This window comes from Calonectris borealis, chromosome 4, assembly GCF_964195595.1.
Source record: "Calonectris borealis chromosome 4, bCalBor7.hap1.2, whole genome shotgun sequence".
NCBI classification, from domain to species: Eukaryota; Metazoa; Chordata; class Aves; order Procellariiformes; family Procellariidae; genus Calonectris; species Calonectris borealis.
The window spans coordinates 58,936,289-58,959,486 of NC_134315.1; the positions used below are offsets into that span (position 1 = coordinate 58,936,289).

General features: G+C 44.5%; 1 protein-coding gene and 1 long non-coding RNA gene across 5 annotated transcripts in view; one reads left to right on the forward strand and one right to left on the reverse strand.

Annotated features, from left to right (window-relative positions):
• Positions 1–23,198, forward strand: part of RPL34 (ribosomal protein L34) — a 350,268-nt gene that overhangs the window by 323,911 nt on the left and 3,159 nt on the right. Inside the window, exon 1 of one of the 4 annotated variants that reach the window (XM_075149753.1) lies at positions 22,506–22,652. The exons of 1 other annotated variant lie outside the window; for it this stretch is intronic. The gene's annotated coding sequence lies outside the window, so the exon portion shown is untranslated. Of the gene's footprint in view, positions 1–22,505; positions 23,061–23,198 lie in introns of those variants that run through there. 2 more of the 4 variants (XM_075149754.1, XM_075149756.1) reach the window with 2 other exon arrangements.
• On the reverse strand, positions 1,936–22,586 carry LOC142082087 (uncharacterized). Its single transcript, XR_012673570.1, has 3 exons — positions 22,496–22,586; positions 4,054–4,145; positions 1,936–3,295 (listed from the first exon to the last, which is right to left on the reverse strand). It is a non-coding gene; the product is annotated as an uncharacterized LOC142082087 (long non-coding RNA).

The window sequence follows — 23,198 nt, forward strand, 5'->3', positions numbered from 1 at the left end:
CAGATCCCCCACACTATGTGCCTTTGAGACTGTCCTACCAATAAACTAAAGCAAATCATCTGCACCTTGTGTGCAGGTTCCCTTCATCCTACCGTGTAACTTCAACAGCATATGAGTGCACACACTTGTAAGAATTTCATGCTAATACATTCATTTCTTTGTATTCCTCCTAAGAACTTACAGAGCTAAATCACTCTTCCCTTTTCCCTAGATAAAATCCAATTTATGGCACTCCTGCTTTTCTGAAATACTTATGGTTTCTCCAAGTTTTCTGTGGTACACTTGAAAGCAGAGTTTGGTTTATAATTCGTGAAATTTTTGCTTTAGCTTTTTTATCTAGATTATGACATAAAATCTCATATTTTCACTTTGTCAGCTGCCTAAAGTAATGCCCAATGTCTAAGACAAGTCTTTCCTTACGGCAAAGTGACCGGCAGGAGGAAACTAGCCAGACAGTCTGAGTGACGACCTGGGGGGGGTGATGGAAGCCCCTCTGGGACAATGCTTTTTCCTGCTTCTGGAAGTCCCTCCTATTTCCACATTGGCTTCTGCATCCGGTACTTTACCAGGATTCTCTTTCACATCAAAGCATCGCTCCCCGGGCTACACATGTAGGGGCACAGCCTTAGTTTCTATGGGAAATAGTTTTATCCCAAAGGAAAGGGAAAGAAATGTTTGGTTTAAATATGCTTAACACTCCCCCTTCTGTATAAGGCGCTCTGTTGTTGCACTTTCTCTGGTCCCTTGGGATATCAACATGCTCCTTACCACACTCAAGCTTATTTTCTTGGTTGAGGTGTTTAAAAGGGGCTGTGGGGGAATTTTGCTCTCATCCACATTGGTTAAACAAACATCAGGCTTAAAGCTTGCTAAATTAATTGCACCAAATTCTTTTTTGCTGGTCTCAGCCTTAGGATGAGTTGGTCCCAGTTCTACCATTTAAAAGAACTCCATGATGCAGACAACGTGGAGCTTCTGCTTCTCTCCTAAAGTTATTAGAAACACAGAAGGAGCCAACGTATGGGTGATAAAGCTGCTGCTTAACTTAGTGAACAGACAGGAGGGGTGCATGAATTTGTCTGGAAGTTGAAGTCAAGGAGGATTCCTTGATAAAGAGCTCTAATCAGAGATGAGCTGCTGACTTTATATTTTGCTGAGTATTGTGTGTAACTTCAGTCAGCCCACAGAAGGAACAGAAATCTTTGGAAATGAGACTGCTCTTGAGTTGAGTGCGCCTCTTGAGTAAACATGCAAAAGTTGCAAGCTTCATGATAGCAGTTATCACGGCTTAAGGATATTGATGTGATGAGGTTTGTAGCTGACACAGATGAATAAAACAGATGAGCCTTTGAGTGCACAAACCCTTTTTCAAGCTTAGTGAGAAGACAAGAGTGTGTTTCTGATTTGACTGTGAGTGTGGGACCATTCAAAACTACACAAGTGCTTGCTGGTAGCCATGACTGATACCAAGGAGGAAACACCCAATGACTTCCATGGTGGGGAATTAAACCAAGCCTGGGCACTCTAACCACACAGATGTCTCCTTATCCCAAATACTTACAAAACATATGTAATTTGGTAGCCCAGCTATTCAGTTTTTGAAGTCTCCTGAATTTGTTTGTTATTCCACTGTTGATGCCATTAGTTCCTCCCCCATTTTCCTCAGTTGGCATTTAATCTCTTTGGGTTGGTTGCTCATGCCTTCAGGGTCACTGGGTTTCTTTCCACACCAGGCTCTTTGATTCTGCCTCTATTCGGGGGCTGGTTAGTCTTTTGATTATTTGAAATGCTTTGAATGCTGACTTAAATTACACTGCCTTGTAAGAGACCCTTCCACAAGGGCTGTTAACTGCAAGGCTCCTGACTGCTTCCGTAGCCGGGCTGCTAGGTGGAGAAAGTGTGAAGGAACACATGTAAATGTTTTATAAAGACAACAGCCACTGAAGTGCAAAACTGACACATCACCTCGCATAAACCATGTGAGACTTTGTTTTGGTTTGTTTGTTTTATTTTATATATATTTATTGGTACTAACAGAAGCTAAAATGCTTACGCCTACTGTGGAAAAATGCTGAATCTGGAAACAGATCTCTAATGTCTCAGTCAGAAGTGTGGCATTTTTCTTAGGGACAGATTGTTGGCTGTGGCCAAGTGGGGCCCAGCAGAATTGAGGATGTAGATGAATTGGAGACTATCCAGAAGAAAGCAACAGGAATGATAAAAGGTTTATAAAACATGAGTGATGAGGAAATGTTGAAGAAACTGAGTTTGTTTAGTCTAGAGGAAAAAGACTATGGGGGAAAATGTATGAGTTTTCCAATACGTAAACAATTGCTTTAAAGAGGACAGCCATCATTTGTTCTCCATGGCCATTGTGAGAAGGACAAAAATAAATCAATGTAATTTGCAGCAAAGAAATTTTAAGCTACACTTTGGGAATTAGGTTTTCTCTGGATGTTGAGCCCTTTCACTGGCAGATTTGAGAACAGGTTAGACCAACACCTTACAGGGAGGAGGTGGCTAAACCTGACCCTGGCTCACGGGAAGTTGTGGGACAAGGTGATTGCCAGAGATTCTTTCCAAGCCTTACATCTTTATAAATTTATGAAGGAGGACTTTGAAGGGAAATGGTTTTGGCTGGGTAAACACATAGTTGCATTTTCTAACTGGTCACTCCAGTCACCTTCATGCCTCTTCAACAGTACGAAATTATGTCTTCTTTGTGGCAGCCGTACACTGCTGTGATAATTTTGGGAACAGCATTTTAAAATCATACAGCTACTTTGTTTAGCAGAAGCTCCAGTTCCTTCCTCTTTGTTCAGCCTCTTAACTTTCCTCCACGAGGCGGAAAATCCTTCTTTTAGGAAATACGTTTTGGCCTCCCTCTTGCAGGACTCGGAGAAGCCTTGTTCAACTTCTCCCACTAGTTTGAAAGAAATCCCCAATCTGCCATCACAACCAATTCCAGTCTTTCCAGCAGGGAAAACAGCTCATGGTGCCATGGTGGGATAACACAGTTGTGTATTTTAGGAGCCATCACACGTTAGGCCAATTGTTCTGGGCCCTCACTGCCACCTTGAGGAAGTTTTCAATGCACGTTCGTCTGATGTGACAGTATCGGGCTCCTCGGTGCGCGCCAACCGCCCTTGCACAGTCTGATCTGCAGTCCCGTTTGCCACAGCAGCAGGAGTGCGGGATTTGCTGTGCTGATATAACAGCGAGATTACATTCGAGCTGGGGAAAGGTGCCTTCTGGCCCAGCCGGACAGTGGGTGGAGGACAAAGTGGAGGAGCAGCTGAAAAAACCAAATGTTTTAGTGAGGATTTTAAAAGCACCAGAAAATTGCAAGGCTAATACGTTTAGGCAATAGAGGAGGTAGGCAGGGAACCTTCAGAAAATGTCCTTCCGTGTTTTTAGCTTAGAAGCCTTTTCCAGGGAATGATAATTCATTTATAATTAATTGCTAACGTGTTTATTATTATCAATATTGATTTCAGTTGACAAGGCAAGACATAAAGTTAATAAGTATGAGGCATTGTGTGCAAAACCCCAAGTCCTCCAGGTTCATTGCTGTGCCAAGTAGGTTGATCAAGAGCCAACGTCGCAACACGTGGCATCAGGGGACCCCTTACTGCCAGTCTGCAGGAGAGGCCAAGAGTCCTGGAGGAGAACTGCCTTCAGCAGAGGAGGTATGTCCAGGCAGCCTTGAGCAGGCCATGGGGGAGGTAGTATACTTCTGAGATTAAATCCTATCTGTGCCTTAATAGAGACAACTCCTCTCCACAGTACCTTTCAGCATCCTGTTAATTAAAAGAAGGATTAGGATAAATTTACAAAAATAAATAAATTAAAGAGAAAGCAACTTCTGCCAAAAAAATGAACTTTCATGTTCAACTCTTGCTTGAAACTAACTTCCCAGGAGCCAACTTTCTCGGGGAATAGCCTGTTATCAGATAAAGGAAGGACTGAACAAGAAAGATAATTCCTTTGTTATGAAAGCCACCCCCTTTTATCAAGACCTTCTCCCCCAGCTTTTAATGCTCACTGACTTACCTCTGATCTCTTGGCATTTTTGTATTTTCCCACCTGTCTGTCAACCTCCTCTGAGGGTATTTTCCTTCTTGAAGCTAAACTTTGCAACACAACTAAAAGAAAGCAAACAGAAATGGCTTCAATCACTCTCATTGCTTAAAAATTCATAATCATTTCTATAGCCGAAGGCAGAAAAGCTAATTATTTACTGTCCCAACCAGTCTTATCACCTCCCGGGAAAATGTGCTATTGAGCTGGCTGCGCTGATACATCTGCAGAAGGCAGCTCTCATCGCTGGGACCCGAGTCTACTAGCATCACCAGCGGGAGTTTTTCAGCTTTGAACAGAGCTGCTGCAGCAGGTTAGCTACAAGGCAGAGGAGCTCAGCCACCGGGGAGTGGGAAGACGGCAATGTCTTGCTTCTCTCCCTAGTGAACCTTCTGGCCATCTTGATATTGGCATTTACAGAAGAGTGAGCTATTTAGGGAAAGATTGTGATTTTTTTTTTAAATGCAGCCCATGTAAGCTTGGTACATAGGATATTATGGAAAAGAAGGACCAGAAGAATTCTGGCTGATGCAGGCAGATACCCACCCAAAAAATCTTCCCTGAGTGGTGGCTCTGCCTTTTTGTTTATTTGCTTGTTTGCTTTTTATGGAAAGGTGCCCAGCTGTGGTGACTGCTGTGAGAGATTTGGGGGATTAGGTCTCACTCTCACTCTACCCCACCTCATGTTGCTGTTGGATCCCACTGGAAACTCTTCTGTATGAACATCCTGTTCCTCATCCCTTTGAAGCAACTTTTTCCCTCTCCTTCTTATCTATCTTCCAAGTGCCTTTCATAATCTGCCTCCAAACTGAGTTCAGATCCAACATTTGTGACTTCTGCACAACATGTTCTGGACCAAAAAGGTTTCCCCTTGAAACCTTAAATTCTTTGAACACCCCCATCCAAATTCACAACAGATTCGTCCTCCCTGTCCTTTTCTTTGGGCAGACTCTTGCTTTTTGTTGTCAACTTGAGTAGACTGGCTGCATTTCTTATCAACACTGAGGAAGATAAACTTGAATACATAGCCTATATTAAGGTAGCGCTGTGGGCTACCTCAGGCGCTGTCTGCTGTTGTGAACAAGATGATGCAGGAAGCTACAACATGTACCTCATTCGTATAGCTGACATCTTCTAAGCCAGCAGAAGCATTTTAGTAGTTTTAATTCAAATTCTCATACATTTTGCTCATAGGAATGTACATATATAGTATGTACATAATTCTGAAAAATAAGGCTTCACCATGACCGAAATCTGGAGAGGTACAAAAATTGAACAGAAATCAGGTTTGAGCAAGATAGAGAACAGAAAGGAGTTTTACTTCATAGGGATAAATAAAGTATTGGCTGTTTCTTCTATGTGCTGTTGAATTGTAAGAACTCCAGCAGATCTCTAGCAGACTTTAATTACTATAGCTGATTAAAAAGCCTAAAGACCTGGATCTTTCATGGTGATTAACTATGAGTGGTGGGGATCTAACCGAAGATGGCACAGTCAGGGGCAATACAGCAGGAATGACATGGTGATAGTACAGAGAGGGTAACGTGGCCATCAGCACTGGGGCTGCATGTGGCAGAACTAAAAGAAGCAGCAGATCTGAGACGCGGTGATGGGAAGGGCCCCGGCAAGGCGGGAAGTGAAGCTGTGGGAGCAAGCTGGGAGATGAAGGAGAGGACACTAAGATGCCAAATGCATCCATGCTTGGCAAGTAGAAAAACGTAGGCTTGTGTCATGTGTTACAAGTGTGTTTACATCCCATCATTGCTTTGCCCAGTGAACGTTGTGGAAAGGACCATGCTATTTGTAACACTTGGAACCGAATTATGCTTTTGTGATATGCATTATAAAGCAACCAAGCATATATACAGGCCTAGCCTTGTACCCAAGAGAGCCTAACTTGTGCCAAGGCCACGCCACAGAGGTGCTTGAGGATTCAAGCAAAAGGCAGGGTCTCCAGCATGGTATTTAGGTCTAGACTTCTGCTTTGGATGGCTGCTCACAAAGCTTTGCCCTGCTTTTGCTCCACCTTGGGCTTTCCCACCCTGGCTGCGCCCCAGCTCCTTGACGTCCCAGCTCTTCCCTCAGTTGGGCTTTGGCTTCCTCTCCCGGCCTCATCTCAACATCTTGCTCTCCCTGCCGCGAGCACAGCAGCCACCCTGCCCGGCCTGAATGGCCGGCAAAGACTACTACTGCCAGAGCTCCCGCCTCCTCCCAGCGCCCAGCTGGGGTACTTGGCTTTCACACCTGGGCTGAAGCCAGCAGTTTACTTGCTTTAAGCAAAACCTCTAGGTAGTTGAAGTCTGCTACTATTTCTGGCAGAATAATTAAACTGACACATGCACGGGGAAGTTTCTACCTTTTCATTTGTTTTCACTGAGAGAATGTAGTGCTGTTTGCCAGGGCTGCTAAGAGCTAATAGACTTCAGTCATGAAGCAACGCCAGGATTTTTCCCTTGTGAAGGCACAGGACTAGAGACCTTCCCCTTCCAGGAAAACCCTAACTTCTCTTCTTCCCATGCTTTCACTCTCCCACCCACCCATCCAGCACAACTTGATGTTGCGTTGATCGAGTAAATGGTACAGAAGGATGCTAACATCTGGGTGTTGGCAGTGTGTCTCCCAGATGGCCAACACTCTTGCTTCCTCCTTTTTTAAGATAAAAGGGTCCATATTAAAGCCGGTTAAAAGAGTATTAGAGAATTGATCTGAACGCAACAAAGTGAATAGATCAACAGCCACATTTTCATCCTCTACTGCCCTCTATTGAGGATGGATCCATCTGCAGAAGAAAATCTAAGCTGCAGTTATTCACAACACAATGCAAGTCAGCTTAGAGATTTATCCCCCCCAAAATCGTAACATTTTTAGCACATATGTGCAGTTCAGAACGCATTTTCATTTGCAAAGATTATCAGTGTGCTTTTTGACATATTTATTGTATCCATTATTTGCAGGTTCCATACATGAAGGCAAAATTGTCATGGATTAACCATCCAATCCCCAGGATACGCTTAGGGAGAATCTGTTATATTAATAACACAATTAATAACCAACCTGTTATGATAATCCAAAATAACCCATTTGGGACGTGATGATGCCAGGTGGAACCTGCCCAGTAGGTTCCACATACAATACATCCCATGTACAATATGGCAAAGGCCCTTTACTTTCACCCTGACCTAATCAGCTCAAATTCCAGTGGATGAAAGAGCAATTAGCTGTACTAGTCATGCTTCTAAATTGGAATGACAATGCATTTATCTAATAAAGAAAGAACTCAGAAGAAATCTGCCTCTTGACTTTAAAAACACTCTCTGGCAATGTGATTCCTTGGCAATATCGTTCCTCCTTTGGCAATATTTGTGGAAAAATGTAGAGGAACGGAATGAGTTATAGTGATGCTAAGAGAAAAAAGATAGAAAAGATTATCATGTCCTGTATTTTTCTACTACTTATCATCTGAAGATCTCTAAAGGCTTTACAAGTAACTGTTTACAAAGTAATTATTTGCAAAGTAATTATGTGCAGGTAATTATCTCAAAAATCACAATGGACAAGCAAAGATTGAATTTGTTCTTGTTTTACAGATGGAGAAATTTGAGAAAAAAATAAAATGTTTAAATCCAAGGTGCCTAAAACTAGGATTCTCCAGTCTCCTCTTTTCCTTTCAAAATAAAAAACTTTGATATTCAGGGGTGTGTAGCACTTTCAGCTACATAGGGGACGGCAGGGGATTCACACTGGTAAACTGCATGACCTGACATTTTTTGAAATGAAGGTATCCTACTGTAACATCTTCTTCATTGTGGAATTTAAGGCTGAAAAATGACATGTTCTGGATAAAGCTGTGAGGATTTGAAAATGAATTAGCAAGCAAATACTACCTATTCTGGATGCTGATTCCAAATGAGAGTGAAGGAAGGTGCACTTTTCTGGGCTTTCCTCATGACCCTGCTAGGTGCCCACCGATGTTTCCAAGTTCTCTCCCGTCCTTGACAGCTAAACTGTGACAGGCTCCCCTCTGCAAAATTTACTTTTTCCTCCCTTGTGTACAAAATGGTGTAATTTTTACAGAAGTTGGATTTTTCTGACTGTCTTCTGCATCTCTGTTCCATGAAATGACAGGCTTACTTTCCAGCAATAGTCCTTTGGTATAAATCTGAGCTCCCTGAACAGGGAGCTAGATCTTAAAAAACAAGACACTCTGCTACTGGAGCTCTTATGGCATTTCATAAAAGCAATAATCCATCCTTTACCAAGCAAGGATTCTCTCCCATAGACCATCTACGTGGTTTCCATCTGCACATTAATTGGAAACTGCTTGGGGTAAAAAAGTATTTATATGTTTCAAATGGCAGCTGTTCCCATGCACTGGCAAGGTGCAGAGAGCAATCTTCCCACAGCCCAGCCCTCCAAGGAGAAACCACAAGCTGGCTGCAGACCTCGACCAAGGAAAATCTGGGGCATTTGGGTAGTACCAGCTGGACCGAGGTGGAGCCATATACCACTCCTCGCTAGAAGGAGCAGTGTGCCTGTTGTCATGTGGCAAAGGACTGCCTGCTGGGTGTGCGCCTGCCTTCCAGTCTTCAGCAGAGTTTCCTTCTCTCTGCCAGCTGTGGTTGAAGGAACGTGTATTTTGTATTGTTTCTGCCCGGTAAACATCTTTAATGCCCCCAGAACTGATGCTGATGACTTTCTTCAGGGGTGTGAGCCATGAAACACCTAGGAGAAGCCCAGAAACACAGATGAGCACCCTGAGCACAGAAACTAAGCTGAAAAGCAGCAGAGGCTGAGCAGATAGACTACTTCAGGGCCTCGCTGTCTTACTCAGACCCTCTCTGGAAACCGGGGTATGGCCCATACAGAAAATTACAAGGACCCTGAAGAACAAAAATGATAGCCGGTAGATAGGCTTTGTCTTGCTTTTATTTGGAATGGTCGAACAGTGGCTTATACTCCATCAGTTTATCACAACAGCTTCCTCTCTATGCAAGGGCTAACAGCCTGGGTAACATTCACCCTCCAGGAGCACTCACAGAGCAAATCTAGGAAAGATTTTATTCTTAAGAAGCCGAGTTGGGCATCTCCTCACTTAGGAGATGGTAGGCACAAGCAACCAGAGAAAGGGCCTGGATGGATTGTATGCTAACTGGAAAACTTCTTTGCAGACTTGGTCTCTATGCTGACCCCCCTTGAAAACTCATCTTTGGGATCTCTTAAGAAAAAAAAATACCATTTATAAAACAAGAGAACAAGTTTATCCATAGCATAACCAAGCTTCATTCCATGGACATCATTTTAGCAGTGGATCCACATGGTGATCTACAGCAGTTTAGTAATCAGCAAGATTTTTACACTGCTCTGAGATAAAATCTCTCTCTGGTCTGAAATCAGAGAAATTGACTGACGGTCTCTCTATGACAAATAAATAATATAGAAGAAGAAATATCCATATGGAATATTTATTATTATGATTAAAATAGTCAGCAAGTTAATTTTAATTCAATGTAAATGCAGGTTTTATGGAAGGGGGAGTATATAGCTAAAGTGCTATCTAGCAGTTTTCCATTGCTACAGGGACTTCATCACAACATAGTTAAAGCCCCATCCGCTGTTTCAGTGGGGCTGAAAGCCTGTTAGTGCTCTGAAATGATGAAAGCAAATGAAATTGAATAGCAAACAAAAAAAGTTCAGACTTGATCAGTGATGATGAGAGAACTCCAACTGGGTTCTCTTGGGAGCAATGATCAAGAATTAAAAGTCTTGATTTTTTTTAAGCTAACAAATGAAGCTTCTTTATTCTACTTAAATGGGATAAGAAAAACCCTATTAAAGAGAGCTAACTAGTACTAATCTGCAAGCCACATCCCTGTTGGCCCCAGTAGGAAAAAAAAAAAAGGAAAGGCTTCTAAAAAAGCTTAACAAAACCCACACAAAATGAGAGGAGCAAGACATTACTCAAAGATGTGCAACTTTGTCTCCACGAAGGCAGAAAAGTCTGTTTTCATAACTGAGGGAAGAGGCAGGAGCGTGGGTGCAGCTCCCGCCTCCGGAGTTTACAGTCTGCGAGCCGACTGCAGAGGGGCTCTTGCCAGGTGTATGAAGGGGTGGCCTGGGCTTGGGTTTTTGCATTTCTTTTTTGTTCTTGACTAAGGACTTGATCCCCCCAGGCACCTGCCTTACCAGGATTACTTGCATTTCTGGCATGACTGATCTCAGCAGGTGGCTATGTGGGGGCAGCGTGCCCACTCCTGGGCAAGCCTCAATATTGGCCCTCTCTGCTGTCACATTGGCAGCCTTTAATGTATGCTCATCTCCATGTAAGTATTGCTTAGGCTCCAAATTTGGCCAGTTGTGAGATTATTGCACCGTCTGTAATCTGTACGCTCTCCTGAATTGCTGGCTGGCTTGCTGGTTAAGGGGATCTTTCAGCAGTCCTGCTGTATCTCCTCCCATGTCCATGCGCTCTTGATGGCACCGTCCAGCGTTGCTGATTTGACTTTAGCTGGCAGGGAGAGCAATAGCTGTGAAGATGTGTCAACATCACTGGATGCCAACATCTGGAGGCAACCTGAATGCATGCCCAAGACTCCTCAGGAATTAAGATGTGGCGGCTAAACCTTGGGGCTGTTTCTGCACAACCGTGGTGACCTGTGCTAGCTAGATTAGTGACAGAGTAATGCTGTAAGGACACCTTCACAGTGCTGGTGGACTAATCCCTCAGCAAGGGAGGAGAGAGAGAGACAGCACAAGTGAGATGAGGCAGAAGATCCCTTGGCGTATGTATAGCAATAAGTTAGGAAGGAACCATTGATATGAGAATTGAGGACAAAATACCCTCGTTAGTCTAAGACGTAGAAAAGATGGGGGGGAGGGGGGAGGGAAGAAGGAGAAAACTTGGCCCCATTGTAAAACTACACAAAGCAATAGTTGCACCAGAGTCTTACATTACTCTTTTTTCACATGGACCAATGGACCAAGCCCATCTGTGAATCGGTAACCAAAATACAATTTCCTCCTCTCAGATCAATGTTTAAATGCTAGTGATCAGGAATAGCTCTTGGTATGCAGATTAGGACCCTGAGCTTGTTTAGCCTCAAGAAGAAAAGGCTCAAGGGGAATCTTATCAATCTGTATAAACACTGAGCGAGGGGGAGTAAAGACACAGAGCCAGAAACACAGGAAATACTGAAATACGGGGAATTCAATTTAAAGGTAAGATAAAACTTATTTACTGTGAGGGTGGTCAAACACTGTAACAGGTTGCTCAGAGAGGTTGTGGAGTTGTCATCCCTGGAGATATTCAAAACTCAATTCAACACAGTCCTGGGCAAACTGCTCCAGCTGACTCTGCTTTGAGCAGAGGGGTTGGACTGGATGATCTCCAGAGTTCCCTTCCAGCCATTTTTCCCTTTTCACCCAAACTCATCATGGACTCAAATTGCAACCTCTTGTGATCAGTACAGTTCTCAAACTACTTCTCACCAAAGACATGGGAGATGTCCCATGAAGACGTGTGCTCTTACACAAAACCCACAAATTCTCCAAGATTTACACTTTTAGGTAAATATTTGCCCCTAAAAATACAAGCTATAAAGCGCCGCCTGATTTGCTGTTAATGATTGCATCAAATAGAGCAGTGATGAATTCAAGGCCAAGATCGGGCCCTTTAGGTGAGTCTCAGAACTTCTAGCTGCTACACACAAAACCCATTACTACAGAATTGTGACACAGAATAATCAAGTCATTTATCCAAGCTATAGCGGGTCAGAGTTTTGACAGTGACTGCAATGAGAGCACGATGAGGTCCTTTGGGTTGGGCCATGTTTTTCAAAGAACCAAACCTGATTCCTAATACTAGGAATTATGCTCAAATTACATGGCTATATATTTTAAACAGAAATTCCTTTTAATAACCTGGATTTAATGCATTTTACAATGTATTTATTATCTCACACTGTGATATTTTGTAACTTAGATTTTCAGCTAACGAGTAGCTCATCTAATGAAAATAATGATTTTTTCATGCTGTACTACATGGAAACTTAAAGTATTTCAATTAAACAAACCACCTCATTAGTGTGCCTTGATAATATAGTTGAGTTTTCTTTGATATGGTCAGAAATATCTAGCATGCTTTTGGGATGCAATCAAACTCTCCAATAAACTTGTTGCTAAAGACAGCTGCCTAGCACCATGTATTTCTTCAGCAGTCAAATGACCTAGTTTAGAAGTGTTTGAAGCCATTTTATACTGTGGAAGGAGAACAAATTAACCTTGTTTAACAAGTAGTTTTCAATTTGTGTTCCAGCGCTCTTCTGCACTCTACCATCTCCAGTGCAGTAGCACGGCCGTATTTCAACCTCCCTGTCACATACCACATATACTTAATGCTACAGCTTTGGGAAGCACCTCTCACCTGCTGCACGGACCCTGGGAGGAGGCACTATCGTTGCACTCAAAATGTATGTGAAGCCACAGGGCTGGTTATCTGAGGTCTGCTTCGCTCTTTTCTGCACTAGGAAGAACAAAAAGAGAATCATGGCCATTGTTGCCTTTCACTTTGATTTCTTTGGCCTGCTTCCTTGAAAGGCTTGTTTGAATGAATATTGCAAAGACAGCAGAGAAACCTGCAGCAGAAACCCAGCTTTTGGTCGAGCCGAGACCAAACTGAGCTGCATCTTTACTGCAGAAGATTTCTGTGGCTGCAGCTAATTCTTGTTGGGATGTGGGGTCAGACCTTTGGCTATTATAAATCAGGGTAGCTCTGTTCGGGGAGCTGGTTTTTATCAGATGAAGATCTGGATTCACATTCCCGTCATTTCTCTGAGAATGAACATTTCTGGGTAATACTCTTTCTATATAGGGTTAGTGTACATTAAAGCTACAGTGAGGTGCTGTCTTTTAGGCTCTCCCCTTGGAAAATTTGGTTCAGATCTGGCTCCCATCATAGGCAAAATGAGCTGCAGGAAATCCCTCTGATCATTGAAAGTAATTAGCTACTCCCCAGTCAGCTGCAATGGACCATACATTAAACACAAGATAGCTTGACCTTCTATATGTATTCACTATAAAGTAAAAGCAGAGGCAAAAGCATTTACTAGGTGCAGCTTAGTCCCCATGCCAGCTTACCTGGCTTTTTATCACTGTTAAAACCACATTAAACAACAAACAACAAACAAACAGAGCTTCTTAGACACCAAACTTAACTGGTGAGCTGTAAGAGATTTGGGAAGCTACCTGGTATCTCCCATCTGCATTTCTTTCTCCCCCAGCAGCAAAACTAGATAGCACCGTATTACTTTCGTTTCTAGTTGTTAATTTTTGATGCCTTCTGTTCTGAGCTCAAAGATAAGATACTTGTCTTCACCCTGTTGCAAAGAAATATTTACACCCAAAATACACGCTCCCATCCACCTATGCCTGCCTACATTCTAAGCTTAATGTAAGTTGGCAGTGTCCCTTTAATCAAAATTTAATGCTTGTCTTCAATCTCCTCAAAGCACTTAAAATCTAGAGGCTTTAGAAGGGAGAAAATCATTAGCGCCGCTGTCCTCCTCTGCTTCCCAGCGAGCGGGAAGTTTGACCATGGGGTGTTAGGCAAATGTAGGTTTTGTGTTGCTCTCCACAGAGCCCTCTTTCGGGATCAGGCTGTCAGACTTTTGCTCTTTTTGCTGCTCACAGGGAGGAGGGTGTAGAGCAATCTAAAAATCTGCTTGAGAACAAGATGCAGCCAACACTTTTCTTCAGAAGTTCAGAGGAGGCCCCTGCTTGCACCTGCCAGCTCTGTACAGGCAGGTACTAAAATTCATATCTGAGTACGTCAGAAATACTGCATTCAGCTGTCTCAACTTCTGTCACAGGCATATCTGCTAAGAGAGGAATCAGCCAATTAGTCTGGGATGTTCAGAAGAGCTCGGTTCCCGCTCAGTCGTTCCGACTCCCAGACCTGTGAGAAGCCTGGCTTGCAGCTTGGCAGCTTGGAAAGCTGGCTGTGAGCCCCTCTGAAAATTTGGACTTGAATCTGCAAATATGCAGCTCAGGAACCCCCGTAAGGAGCAGCCAGTCTGATCCCAACCATAAGGCAAGTTCATCCCAGCTTCATGAAAAAATAACACCTTCTGGGGTTTTTGCCATGCACAGCAAAGTACAGTGCTGCAGAAATATTTTGTAGGCAGCTTTCTGTACAATAACCTGCTGCTCTGCAGGCACAGCTACCTAACATTGATCCAGGCATTTTTTTCAGCACAGCGTCATATTTTGTGTTGCTCTCAAGGAGTGTGATATGCTTTACGTTTTAATATGCTCGTTGTTTTCTTCTCAAACACTTCCTTTTTCTTCCAAATTCCCTTCAACCACGGCAATCTTGTGTTGTACGGCCTTATTTCTTTGTTGCAAAACTTCATAAATACAGATGTATATGGGTACCTGTAGGCCTTAATTTTTTCTGTTAAACACCAGTAAAAGTGTATCTGGACAGATAGCTAGATATTTTAATGTGTCCCTAATTTTTAATGTACGGTTTAATTTGCACCTAGCGAGGAATATCCGAAGTCTCATGTGCGCTTATGCGCTTTCTCTCTCTCTCTCTCTGCTTCTCTCCTTTTTGCATTTAAAGTGTGTATTAACATGCTGGACTTTTACCTTTGGAGAATTTCGTTCAAATCTGACTTATGTTGTATGCAAAATTGAGTTGCAGAAGATCATTCTAATTACTGAAAGTATTTGCCCAATCTTTAGCACATTATAGCATGGTCATTACCATTTACAGTATGTTACAGTTATAGCTTTTAAAATATGTTCACAGCAGGGCACTACCTTGATAGCTCCTGGAGTAAAACGAGTGTAGCACACTGCATACAATACAGCGTGACAGTCCAAAGGGCAGTAACTTGGTCTAGCGAATGAGCAGTAGATCATCGCTCGAAGGTGAATAATTCTACATTGTTTAAGATATACTTATCCATACAGAAAACACAACCAAAGGGATTGTTACCTTCCTGTCTTCTTGAAGAAGGAAGGCATTTATGGAGAAGTAGGGTAGGGAGTCACGGGGAGAAGGCAGGAGGCAGCTCCTTTCATAGACTTAGCACTGAGATATGGATACACTAACTGAAGGGGAAAGGGGGGATGCTTTCCTCTGTCTTCATATGATGAAAATAAAAAGTGATCAGGATAGACTTTTGTTATCCTCTGGGCATTAAAAGCTTAAATGCAAAATGCATGACTTATTATATCTAGCCAACACTTAGGGGTAGATAGGCAGTATGGGGAATTAGTTGTTGTTAATTGGACTTCTGAGCTGAATTCCCAGGGTGCTGCACTGCAAGCATACCTCTTTTGTTTTAATATTGAAATAGGGAGAAGCCAGCTCTGTGACGGATTCATTCCACTATAGAACAGCAGAGCACGCTAAATCATTTTCATCCAAATACTTAGTTGCATTTGTTGAATGTAAATATTTTAGGGTTAATTTCTACATGTACTACGGAAGGTATTTGGTTTTCCATTGAGCATTTTAAAACTGTAAGGCAAATCTTCAAGTGGCATAGGTTGCCTAATTGTTCTGTAACATCTGAAGATATGGCTCGCTGTTTCTTAAGCCATCATCTAAATATATAAAACATTTTCTATGAAATTTGGGGCGCTTGATTTTGCTGCCAGTGAATTGAGCTCTTCAGAATTCAATGGCAGTGAGCGTAGCTTCAGTGATACAAGTTGCACGCAATTTTTTACAAAAAGTGCAATCTTGAAAATCGTATTTTGTGTTATTTTTTCCACATCATGCACAGTATTTCTTCTTTTGAAAGTTTTAATAACAATCATAAAATAAAATCAAAGATCTCTCACAGATTTAGGACATGCAGAAAAAATAATTTTTGCTTCAGGCTTTTGTTCTAGGAGCCAGTCCAGTCTGCACATGCTGAAAAAAGTAATAAAGTAGCAATCCCCGGAGCAGAGGCCACAGGTCACACATCTCCTTTAACACCCTGTTGTAGCTGATCCTCCTTGCATAGCTAATTGCCACTAGTATAATCCAAAAGGTAACAGAAAAACCCAGGCTACACTTGCATGTTCCCGTCAGTAAAACATCACAAAGAAATGTTCCTAGTGCTCCTGAAGTGCTCATAAAAATAACCTGGGGAGATGTTTAAATTAATTATAAACCCCTTAGAGAATCTAAGCAGCAAAACCTTCCTGTACATCTTCATGTATCTTTAAATCATGAACGCAAATATATTTTTTTAAAGGTACACAGATGCATGATTGACCTTTCATCATTCTTTACCTCTCCCCTCACCCCAGTATGGTCAACATTTGCCATGGTAGGTAGCCCTTGCTATTTTAAAGAACAAAGCAACAGCAAACGTCCAAAACGCCAGATCCCTTCGACACTTAACCTCTCACTCAATAGTTTGCTCCCAGCCAGTTCAAAGGAGTTTTATTGTTTATTGGACTTGAAATGGAGTCTAGCCTATACCTTTCTCACCTGTTCATGGGATCCATGTCAATTTATGGCAGATGTTTTTGAGTCATTTTTTGTGGTAAGTAGCTCTGTGGAAAGGAGCAGCTAACCCTAGTATTTGGTGTTTACTACTCTCCCAAAACTTCTGCAAATAAAGAATTGCACCCTAATTCTCTTTGCAGAATCCCTGGGATTTTATTAAATAGTAACATTAATTACTCTGATTTTAAAACTGGGAAGGCTGGACTTAGGCTGGTTAGGACTAGCACTTAGGTAACTAGATTGTCAAGGTGTTTGGGAGGTTACACTGAGCCACCCGAAGACACTACATTGCGGAGACCCAAAATCACGGTAACCACCGTCAGTGCCCACGCAGCTGATTACACTGCCATGAATGAAGTGATTACCCAAGCCCGCCATAGGAAGCCGTGTCAGCGAGGGCGCTTTGCCCTCTGATCCTGGGCGCAGGACGCCGGGGATCAGGCACATCCTCCCCGTACGGCAGGAGAAACACGGCCGTACCCCTCACCTCGGGCGGCTGCTGTCGGGAGAACGACCAGCGAGGTGACGATCCCGAGCAGCTCTGGAGGCGTTTCCAGCACGAGTCTTTCTGGAGATGTGAGCTGCCTACAGCATTATACACATTGCTGGGAAAAGATTGCCTCCGTGCCCTTGATGCCTGGATGGCCAGAAGGCTTAGACGTGAGCAGCAGACAGGATTTACCTTGCATTTGACACCGAGGATGAAATACAGTTTTCACAGCCTGGAAAAGCTGCGCAGAGCCCCTTTATTTTTTCATTGCTCCGCACTGCAGATGGGTGGACTGACATAACACCGCTGCACCAGGAGGACCGACGCGGGAGATGTCGTAGGTCAGGGACCCCCACTTCATCTCGGGGACGGGATGAAAAGCAGCCGTGAGCCGCCGCCATGCAGAATTCACGCCTCAGCTGTGTGCTCTGCCCGCGGGCTTGGCACCCTGCTCCCTCTTAAACACTTTCTGCAGGGGGAGGGGGAGTGCGCACAAAGCCTGTTTAATTAGGCGTTGTGTAGGAAGGACGAACCCCGTCCCAAGTGAGATGGAGGATTGCATGTCTCCTCCAGATGGTGGGATTATTTTTTTTTTTTTTTTCTAAGGCAGGAGAAAGTAAGCAGGTGTGAGTATGGGGCCTACCTGTATTGGTTTTAATCAGCAACTTTAAGCAAACTCAGTGTTCTCATCAGAAAAGGGGAAAAATAAACAGCTGAGCACTGTGATTCATTTACACTTCAAATATACTTTGAGTTGGTTATTCCTCAATTAATCAAATAGCTGGTGTATCCCTAAAGTAGTATAAAGTGACACGCTGTGTGAAATCAATTTTCCCTTCCAAAATCATTAAATTCAGTAGCCTGTGACTACATCCCTGCTAATTCTAGTACCGGTCCTTTCATCCTCCATTAACTTTGGCACGCCTAACAGGCTGTCAAAAATAATTTCCCAGAACGTAAATAATTCAGAAATTAAAAATTAATAAATAATAACAGAGAGCTACTGGGAGATAGACTGGGTCAATTAGTCAGCTCTGCATTCTGTTTCTTCGCAGCAGGGGGGCAGCCACATTCGTTACTAGAATCTTTCCTTCGATTCCTAGGTCTGATTTACGGCTCTTCATTACTGGATCCAGTCAGACACAATTACCTCCATCACTATCTCAGTTCCTAACTTCAAAGAAACACACATTTTCTTGTCTGCTTTTTTTCTCCTTGCAGCAGCCTCAGCTTGACGTCCCTGGAATTTCTTCCACGCGGACTAATTAATAAGACTTTGACTTATCATATTCACTTCTCTTCTTTGATGTCCTACCTTAGTCAATCATCCTATTTAATTAGAATTTCAATGATAACTTTACTTATCTCGTGGCTAGATGTAAATTAAAATAACGGGATTTTAATTCTCTTTCTTACGGGGTTATGACATTTCTGACAGAAAAAGTTTCAACCCAAATACGATGTTATGTACTTCCAATGCTAGGAGTGCATTCCACTAAATTGTTTTTCCCTTTGCTACAAAATAATTTTGCTTGTTTAACAAGCTCCACTGAAATGGAAATGAACTACAGTTTCTCGTAACGTAATTTGCATAGGTCCGTGTTGTGGAAGATTATGTTGATATAAATTAATATAATCAGATTGTGACACATGCCACATAGTTAACGGAAGGGAATGGGATTTTTAAGACAAAAAATAGCTCTGGAGAGACAATGGACCATAGGACTTCTTCTTTCTGCCCTTTCCAGCAATTGCTAGTACTTTTCCAAGGTTTCTCACTTCCTTCCCTCATTTACAGACCTAATCCTGCTGGCTGCATCCAAGCAGCACCTGGGGTTGGATTCTGATTTCAATGAGACATTTCTAAAACACATATCCATCCGCTCTTCATAGAAATGGTATCGTGGCTGCGGCTTAACGGGAGCAGTATATCCCTCAGCTACCACTTTTCTTCCTCTCTGGAGTACCCAGTATGTGCTTGCACACAGGCTCGCTTTCCTTCCCATGCCTCTTAGAATTTGCCAGCCTAGGTCGGTACGACAGCAAGTGAATACGAGTGAAAACTATCTCTCATTTTTTAATTGAAGCTTATCGTGCAGGACAACCCTAGAAGAATCCATGAAGAGAGGTTGATGGAGCAGCAGAGTCCTCGTGGGGCCTGGGAGATCCCTGGAAGTGGGACAGGAGGGTAGGAAATTAAAGGGGGATGCCTTCTGGGGGTCCAGCCGGGCTTATCGAGCCTTACTCGTTTGGACACTCTCGCTCTCACTCCGGTGGAACTTCCCATGCGACCAACCGAACGGTTGTGCACATAGACAGGGACTTTCAAAAAAGAGAGGGGTAAGGAGAGGACCATGTGGAAAAGAAAGCAAGGATGGTCAACATATCAAGAACTGGTCTTAAACTGTGAACAAAGCGTTCTTCTGGTGCAGTAAACAGAATATGGTGACAACTTGCTGGCCGGTGTAAAATGCACCACATATTACTAATCTGCCATCAGAGATGATTATCTTTCTAACCATCTCAGGTGGAAAAGAGGTTTCCAGTTTTACACTGCCAATAAGCAAATACACCCTGGAAGCCAACCTCTAGTTTTCTTAAGGAAAAAAGCCTACATCCTTAGGCCCTAGGCTTCCACTGACGTCCTAGGCAGAGAAAAAATGGGTTTTATAGGATGCCACTGTTACTTTTCCAAGTCGATGGGTTGTGCGTTTGCTAATCCATCCCCTTTGTTGTACTCAAGGAGAGAAGAAAGTGCAGAAAGAGTTAATGAGACATGTCGGGCATGGAAAATAACTGCTCCCAAAAGAGACGGTTCGATCCTGTGAAAAGGTAGGAGTAGCAGAGAACGTGAGAGAATCACTTGACTAACGCTAATCTGTACAAAATGGGCTTAGTGAGCTCCTGCTTCAAATCTTATCCCCACATTGGACAGCATTAAACCAGTTGTCATAAAGCTAACATTTCTAGATGCTCTGGTGAGCAGTTTGCCTGACAGCCCTGTTCCTCTTAAAAAATAAACTGAAAATGTTTGAAAAACTAGGCCAGCACATCAGCAGAAGAGAACTGCTGGAATTTAATTGACAGCTCCTAAAATTTACACCGGTTGAGTTTAGAGCCCAAATTGGGTAAGTTCAAAAAAATATTGATACTGTTGTTCAATAATAAAATAGTAACCTGTTGCACTGACATCTAAACTAAACTATTCCATCATAATTTAATAGTGTTGTTATTCAACAATTGGATTTTGTTACACTTCTATAGTTAGGCGTGATTATTTAATCTCATTTAATTGGCTTTCTTATTCCCCTCAGGGTTCTGGGCCTAGAAAGTTCATATTAAATACTCTAATTGCTCTGAAATTTACTTGTCGTCTGAAATATGCTCCTATTTTAAATATACCCTAAAATCTAGTTCACACATATTTTCTCTTCTTTCATGAATCAGAAAAATTCTGGTGTCCATAATTTGCACTTAAAAAGAGTCAGTAACTAACCAAAATAACAATTATAGATCGAAAACAGGGAGGACGCAGTACAATGAACTGCGAGTTACAAACCCATAAGTAAGGCCAGGAGCACACATCAAAGCTTTCTGAGCACCCGCCACTCTCCAAAACCAAAGCTGAAGCCGCTAACGATGGCAGCAGCATCCTACACGTTTAGCGCGCAGGTGCCCAGTTATCGCTGTGGAACCTTGCTCAGCCCCGCGGAGCACAAGAGCACTGCAGGGCTTACAGCCACGGGGCCCAATCCTGCCCTCCTTGCAGATGGCGATTTCCCCTTGACGCTAGACGAAGACTTCGCCCGTACAAGTCGGCATCAATTGCGGCAGCGGCCACGACGCGGTCACACACGCCGCGAGAAGGAGGGGACGGATTTTGTGCGGCAGAGCGGGACCACCACCAGCAGCAGAGGCCGGGGAGCAGAAGGGGTGGAAACGTGTGTTTTAAAATCCCTTGGTCTGTGACGCGTCAGTGACACGTGGCGGGGTGGGAGCAGGACCCGACAGGGAGGACAGGAGTGGATAGCGGGGCCTTCCTCTCGCAGCCAGCTGCGGATTTCAGAGCGGAGAGGCCAGCTCCGCTTGTCAACCTCCTTCTCGGCTGGTCGGGGACCTGCATGCGCGGGAGGGGAGCTGAAACAATCGTCTGGGAGAAGAAGTGTAATCCAATGGGGCTCCTTCTAGCGAGCGTTCCGCCTCTCCTCCCTGCGAAAGCAGTGCTTAATGCAATTGCAAGGGGCTGATAGGAGTAGCTTTTGTGTGTTTATTTTTTAATAACGGCAGATTTGGCAGACCTGACACCACTGGAACGCTGTTTCTGGCTGTTGACAAGCCGTCTTACGCTCCCTTAGCTCTCGCTGTTTCCTTTCTTTTCTTTTCTCAGGGATCTACCAGAGGCTATTAAATACGAAAGTCAGAAAACACGACCCAGCTCAGGAAGCTTGTAAGATGCCGACTGCTGAACGTGGGGAGGGTGTATTAAGGGAAAGATCAACTAGCCGTGTCCTGTTTCCCCTATGCTGTTCCTAGGTACCTATGGCTTGGAAATGCGATTTAGGGTCAGGTGGAGCTTTGACCTGACCAGCAGAGAAAGTTTTATGTCCTCATATTCCTTCCTGAGTGCCTGCCCTGGAGCACATGCGGGAGAGCACGCGCCTTGGTACACAGGCAAGAGGATTTTCTGTCCAAGACTCCCAGTGCAGCCACCGGCAATGCAGGGAGGTGTTGGGCAAATGTGGGTATTGTGTTGCTCTCCACACAGCCCAGTTTCGGGAGCAGCCTGCCAGGCAGGGAGCGCAGCAAGGACAGCACCTCGGTGCGCAAGGCTGGCTATTCTTGAACAACTCGAACGTTGCAAAAAGAGGGAAGGTGCCAACCTCTCCCCACTGCGGCTGGCGGGAGAAGGGGTGCAGGCTTCAAGGGGGACCAGCCTTTTGCCCGTGTAAGTTTTGCGTAAGAGCACACAGTTTCCAGGTGCGTTATCTGCTGGTTTGGTGTGGAGAAGCGTGTGTGAGTGATTTGTAATTTAGAGCTGAGAACAGCAGACTGAGAAATGGCTTATGGGCCTACAACTATGTAACTACCATAATAAAGAACAAAATGTTCTTTCTGAGGAAAGAAGCTGGTGTTCTAGACAAACAACTTTTCAGTAAAACATACAAAAAATAAAAAAAGTGTGTGTGGGGAGAGAGCATGTGCGTAGGATCCCTGGGAAAAGTGAAGCACCTGCAGCAGAGAGGATTTTGTCGTGTTTTACCACATCCCCCCCGCTCCAGGACCTCAGCACCCCCAGCACCGCCAGCCCCTCCGCTGGCCGCGGCAGCGCTGCCGGCTCGGCCGGGGCTGCCCCCTCTCTTGCCGCTGAGCGGCGCCCCGCCCCGCCTCAGCCGTACAACATGGCGCCACACTTGCACCTCCGCTGCCGTACAACATGGCGGCGCCCTTGCCCGCCGCGGCCGGGAGACGGGTTACAGCGCGCAGGCGCCGCTATTCCTTCCTGGTTCCATAGAGCCACTATTTCAATGTTGACCCGTGCGTTTCCGCTTCCTCTTCCGGGTCTAGCGGTGCCAGGTATGGCGGCGGGTGGTTGAGGGCCGTCGGCGCCCATCCGCCCCCATCCGTGCCCCGGCGGGAGCTGGAGTGGCCAGCAGGCCCGGGGGGCTGTGGTGAGGGGCCGGCGGCGGGGGCAGAGCTGCGCGGCGGAGTCGCCGGGCCTCCCTTAGGCCTCCGTGGCGGGACTCCCGAGAGGGGCCCGCGTCTCCCGGGCCGCAGCGAGCCGGTGCCCGGGACTGCGGGGCTGGGCCCCGCCTGCCCCCGGCCCAGCGCCCGAGGAGTGCTAGCCCCGGCGGCGGGGGGCGCCTCCTTCTGCCGGTGCAGAAGCGGGGTACTGCGGGTTTCGCTGCCTTCGTCGCGCTGTGCTGGGCCCGGGGCAGGCTCCGGCCTGGGCCTAGAGCGTGACTAATAACAGTTTGTTGTCAGGTGAGATAGGAAGGGACAGTGCTGTGTTTGCGTCAGCTCATTTTTCAGCCTTGCCAACGAAGCTTACGTTGACCAGAAAACAGGCAGCTGGTAACGCTTTAAACAGCTTTCTAGAGGAGTGTGGCATCACACGGGCAA